Source organism: Danio aesculapii, chromosome 4 (genome assembly GCF_903798145.1).
Source record: "Danio aesculapii chromosome 4, fDanAes4.1, whole genome shotgun sequence".
Taxonomy (NCBI): domain Eukaryota; kingdom Metazoa; phylum Chordata; class Actinopteri; order Cypriniformes; family Danionidae; genus Danio; species Danio aesculapii.
In genome coordinates this window covers 10,168,040-10,174,586 of record NC_079438.1, presented here as the reverse complement: position 1 = coordinate 10,174,586, position 6,547 = coordinate 10,168,040, and positions in this window count along the sequence as shown.

The following is a 6,547-nucleotide window of genomic DNA, read 5'->3' as shown; positions in this document are numbered from 1 at the left end:
TTAACATACCACTACTGACACACTCCCCAGCACTGCCACAGCAGTTTAAACGCTTCCGCAGAAGTGTATTTACCTGTTATTATCGACTAGCCCCCATTACATGTAACATCCTCTTCAGATGTTTACACGCATTACGCTAAGGCTATCAGTCTATTCACACAGCTCGCACTCACGATGCCATGTTCACTCTAGCCTTTTGAGCTTGATGAGGGAGGAGGTGGTTTCTTTATCCTGCAGAGTAAAAACAGATGAAATTTACAATGGCCACTTATTTACATTTTGACCTCCCCTCTCCCACACTCTTATTTCAAACCCCCCTAGCATTCCTACAGCCCTTGGCCGCTGGTCCTCAGATGCTTTCAATACCTACATCTGATTCAGCCGACTCCGTCTCAAAGAAGCCCAGACGACACCCACTATCTTGAATACAAGGACAGAATTTAACTCTGTCTCCTTTTCTTTCTCGTGGCAGCGTCAGCACTTCAGCCACAAGTTGCTCTGCTACTATCTATTCCTTCCTTCTAACGTTTAGTTCTTTCGCTACTCTTATCTCTTCAGCCCAAGTATCACCATCCAAGGTCTGACTTCCCCGGAGTCAATTAATTACCCCCCTCACCCTGGCCAATAGACACCTTTCTGACTTTCTAGCGTTGAGTTCCTCCGCATCTCCTGTTCTATATTCTCTAGCGTCGAGTTTCTCCTTCCCTTCCTTCTAGCGTCGAATATTTCCGCTCTTTCCTCCACCCCCCCTTCCACCCCTTCCCCCAACATTTTTTACTCCTTACCCCCTTTTCAGCATTAAGTTTCTCTGCTACTATGCTTTTTTCAGCATCAAGTTGCTCTGCTACTACCCCCATGGAGTCCCCCCTCTCTCTCGCCCTGGCCAATACGCATCTTTCCTGCCTTTCTAGCGTTGAGTTCCTCCGCATGTCCTGTTCTATATTCCCTAGCGTTGAGTTCCTCTGCATCTCCTTCCCTTCCTTCTAGTGTTGAATGCTTCCGCTCTTTCCTCCACCCCCTCTCTTACAACTCCTCTCCTCTTCCCAACTCTAACTCCCAAAGCCCCCTTCCAGCGTTGAGTTTCTCCGCTACTTTCTTTCATCAGCGTTGAGTTATTCCGCTGCTTTCCTCTTTTCAGTATTGAGTTCCTCCGCTACTCTTTCTTTATTTCACAACAGCATCACTCATCAACCCTGACTCCCAAGGAGTCTCCCTACACTCGGACTCCCCCGGATTCCTGCTTAGCCCACCCCCCACAGGAGTCTCCACCACTCCCCCCCTTCCCAGACTCCTGTAGGAGTCCAATCCCACAGCTCTAACTCCCACAGAGTCACCCCCAGAGCTCTGAGTTTCTCAGACAATACCCCCCCATGCCCAGTAGATTTATTTTATTTACCTTTCCAGCGTCGAGTTCCTCTGCATCTCATGCTCTCTTTCCCAGCGTTGAGTTCCTCATCCTCTTCACTTCCTTCCAGCGTCGAATGCTTCTGCTCTTTTCTCCAACCCCTCTACAACTCCTCTCCCCATCCCACTCCCTACCCCTTTCTCATCATTGAGATCCTCCACTACTTTTCTTTATTCATTGTCAAGTTACTCTGCTACTTTTTCCATTTCTAGCATCAAGTTCCTCTGCTACTTTCCTTACTTCCGCTAGGCACCCTCCCCAACCCTGCCCCCCCAAACCTGACTCCCTCAGAGTCCCCAGCCCCTCCTAAGATCCCTTCAACTTATGTCCAGCAGCCGGATATGGCACTGATGCTCGAGGATGTTAAGAGCTCAGGGCTCTCTCCCTGGACAACATGCCAGTTATGCTTTATTGATTATCAGCTAAGTGTGAACTCTTGAAGTGCACAGTAATGAATTCATCTATGTGCTATAGAGATAACTTACTAGTCTGTCAGATGAAGAAGAGCCGGAGTCAGAGATTCAATTAAAAGAAAAGTTGCTGAAGATAGTTTGCAGTTTCATCAGCAGAAGCCTGCTTTAACATTCGCAACATTCGAGTTCATCGACCGTTCTGCTTACAACCTCAAAACAACAACAATTATACTTCTATATGACATCAGTAATTGCATTATACAGAACACCTGATTGGTTAAAACACAAATTAATTTAAACATTTCCACATGGGTGCGAGCGTACAATTCTGTACAATATCTCAATATCTCAAGCATACAAACGTCAAACATCTGCTAGGCTATATAGAGCTGACCCCAGACCTGTGATCTAAAATTGAATTGAACACACACACACACTCAAGGTACAATCTGTTTCGTACCCAAGGCTGAGTGTACTCTCAGCCGTTTTTATCAAAACTACTTTTCTACATTCAGGCTGCTATATTCTCACTACACAAAGTCTTTCTTGAATAAAAAGGAAAATCACTTTAAACAAAATAACACATAATAATAATATAAAAATCCCTTCAAGGGATTCAATCCTCAAGCCCATTAGTTCCACTCTAGGTCTCAATGACCTCTGACCTGTTTTGAGAGCTTTGACAGACAAAAGGCTGATTTATACTTCTGCGTCAAGCGCACGCGTATGCTATGGCGCGGCTGTGGCCTCGCTGTGGCCGTCGGCGTTGCTGAGGCGCACCTCTCAAAAAATTTTACTACACGTTGCAACGACGCGTAGCGCAAGCTCTGTGATTGGTTGGCTTGTTATCGCTGACGAGTGTGGGGGGGATCGAGACCTGCCCGAGCCCAATTGAGCAATTGTTTACAAGTGTAGAGTCCCGTGAAGGAGCTCCGGATGGAAACTGTTGTTTTGTGTTTACCTCATGGTTAAAGTTGTTGCACGTCTGCCGGTTCCTGCCTCAAAATGAGCGAGTTTGAACCATATTTACATTAAGGAAGCGTTGAGAAAAATCAAAACACCAGCGAAGAAACTCGACACAGAGGAACAAAAACAATTTGCTGCCAACTAGTGTTTTGGAAGTGTTATTGCAGAGCTACAGAAACAGCGTGCAGAAGTATGAATGCACAGCTACGTGCGTTGCATGCACCGTGGGTCACGCCAATCACTTGATGCAGAAGTATAAACCAGGCTAAAGATAGGGACAAAGACACTTTAAGTGAAAATTCCTAAATTCATTAATTCATTAATTTTAGGCTTATTCCCTTTATTAACCTCAGCGGAAAGAACCGCCAACTTATCCAGACCCCTCTTAACTTATCCAGCATATGCTTTACGCAGCAGATGCCCTTCCAGCCGCAACCCATCACTGGGGAACACCCATACACTCCAATCCACACACATACACTACGGCCAATTTAGCTTACCCAATTCACCTGTACCGCATATATTTGGACTTGTGGGGGAAACCAAAGCACCCAGAGGAAACCCACGTGAACATGGGGAGAACATGCAAACTCCACACAGAAATGCCAACTGACCCAGCCGAGACTCGAACCAGCGACCTTCTTGCTGTGAGGCGACAGCACTAAAATTCCTAAATATATTCTGGAATTAGGTAATGTTTAACATTATTCATTAGTCAAAATCATTTCAAAGATTAAATACTGATTAAAATACTCATATGAATAAAGTAATGAGAAAAAGGATAAACGTTGGTCCTTACTGAGATGGATTGAAAGAAAGAAATCTGAATCCATCAGTGCATAGTGATAACGAAACTACATATTTGATATCAACAATTGCATTTTCACTAGTTAAATGTAGGCTGCCCTTCAGACTTATTTGTTGATATCAGGAATTCAATTGTTGATTCCAACAACTAAATTGCTACTAGTAAAAATTGGTTGGTTCCACACGCACTTCTCCTCCACTGTTACATCCTCTCTTCCCTCACACACACAATTCTCACTTCTTGATGTGAATAGTGCAGTAGAAACACTCTGTTCCACTTTAACATCCTGCCTAGGTGAGATTTGTCCTGTCTCCACCAGACCAATGTACCCTACTCCCTCTAACCCCTGGCTGTCGAATGGTCTGAGAGAATGGTTAGTGTTAGGGCATGTTCTGAGATAACAGAACAGCACCCAGGGCAACAAAGAGAGCATGGCACAAATCAAAAGCCTCCACTGACCTTAGCAGGTACCAAACCCAGCTGGCATCATTAGCCTCTCAAACCCATACTACCATAACCTATTCAGGACATTTATTACCCTGCTCTGTCCTCCTCCACCAACTCCTTATCAGCTGGCCTCCTTTACACAAAAAAAACTCAAATTAGCAGTCTATTTCCCAGCAAATCCAACCTAAATCTCCATCAAACAAAACCCTCTGAAAAAAAATTCACTTTCTTCCTTCACTCCACGCTGGCACATTCCCAACCACTTTTAAGCAGGTGTAATAGAGGCCAGCCAGTGAAGTGCTGTGCAGGTAAACCGCACTCCTCTGACCTCTAAAGGTGCTCTGGCGACAAATGCTAGGGGCCATGGTCTTTAGCCTCCTGGTTAGAGCAACTGCCATGCGGAAGGTCGCTGGTTCGATCCCAGCTCGGAGCGGGTTGGGTGGTGTAGGGCCAGTGGGGTTACACAGGCCTGGGTAACCTCATTGTTCAAAAAACCATCACTCAACACCTCATTGGATGAAAAATACAGACCAGTCTCTCTCCTATTCATTACCAAAACACTACAAAGGGCTGTTTTTAACTGAATTTCCAAATTTTTTTACGTGCATCAAACTGCCTGAAGGATATTGGCTTGGAAAAAACATCACCAACTGCTTACTCATCTGCTTACATCACCTTTCCTGCAACTCCACACATTCAACACAATTTCTTAATCCAGCTGGGATCATCCACCATTAACCCATGTAGTTCTGTAAATCTCAGGGTGATTCTGGATGATCAGTTATCCTTCAAAGAGGACATTGCTAACACAGCTCCATGCAGATCTGCACTTTTGAACAGCAGAAATCTGACTCTTCTTTACAGATCATGCTGCACAACTTTTAGTGCAAACTCTTGTCATTATAAGTGTGGACTCCTACAGTGCTCTTCTAGCTGGACTCCCATCTTTCAACCCTAATCCTCTACAGATGCTCCAGAACGCTGCAGCTCATCTGCTCTTCAATGAGAGCTCATGTAACTCCTTATCTCTATGTAACTCTTTATCTCTCAGCATTGGTTACCGCTTGAGGCTCATATCAAGTTCAAATCACTGGCACTGCACCCTCTTACCTCCTCCTACTGCTGAAGGTCTACATCCCCTCCAGGAGCCTCCAATCTGGAAGTGAGCACAGGCTATAAATCACTTTCCAAAACCTTTTCATTGACTGTTCCATGCTGGAGGAATGTCTTCCCATTCCCAATTAATTGTAAATTTAAGATTCTCAAATATAAGATTCTCAGTCTCAAACATAATAAAATTAAATAATAAAATAAAAAAACAAAATAAGATTAATCTATACTCAGCATTATTTATTTACAAAGTCCAAGTCATAGATTCAAAAGACAATTTGTGAATTAACAAAAATTGGATTTGTGAATTTAAGAATTGTGTGCTACTTCAAAAAAATTCCAGAGACTTAAGGAGATCACTAAATTTGTCCTCTGGGGCAGTGGCTTTCTTTGAATACTACATGCATTTATTGCAACCAAGTTAATCAATGGTTTTTAATCTTTATAGCAGATGAATCCTTCTGTATGTGTCTGAAATGTATGATGTCTGGTACTAAACAAAAGCTAGTGATATTTGCAATACATTGGTGGAAATGAAAAGCTAGTATCAGAAACAGTATTTGTCTTGTAACAATTTATGCAAGATACTAATGAACTTACAATATATTTTACCACATGAATTTACTAAGCAGTCTGTTAATGACTTATCCTGAGCATAATGGTAGTAGCGTGGGACCACCCTCCATGGCAACTGCTCATTGGAAGACAGTGCCATTAAGATGGACTAAATCAGATCACTTAAAAACCTACTGCAACAGTAAAACATTGCTTTTTGCTTTAGCTCACTGCTGCTCTCTGCCCCCACTCGGCTTGTTCTCGGACACTGCACCACCATGCAATCGGGTCGCAAAGAAATATCCATGCAACCTCTTAAAGTTTAGGAACCGCCAAAAGCAGAGTCTGTCACCCCGGTAACCCAGGACAACTTCCACTCACAAGCGAGTGAATTCCAAGGACATCACTGAAGGGAACGCCATGTTTCATTGAGGCCAGTAGGTGAAGGAAACTCAAACAAATGTTGTCTCTTGCTGATCTGGTGCAAATTGATCTTAAGCAGTTAAAGAGAAACTAAACTCCTGCTTTTGTGGTTTCTCTGGCTGCTCTGAGGTACTCAAAATAACCAACTATCATACTCAACATGCATTGCCTTCCTAAAGTAACTTCTCTACTTCAGTATATCCCTGTAAATATATCTTTACAATTGTGGTGGGGAGAGCGTGGTCGAACACCCAGAAAGGGGGGAGAGCGAGTGGAGACACCGGCGGCTGGTCAGTAGCCCAATCAGAAATAATTAATAACACCTGCTTTCTCTAGTGATTGGGCCAGAGAGACGCCTTCTTAAGGGAATGAGAGAGACCAGTCGAGAGAGAGGGCTGAGCTACAACCAGCGCCTTTGAG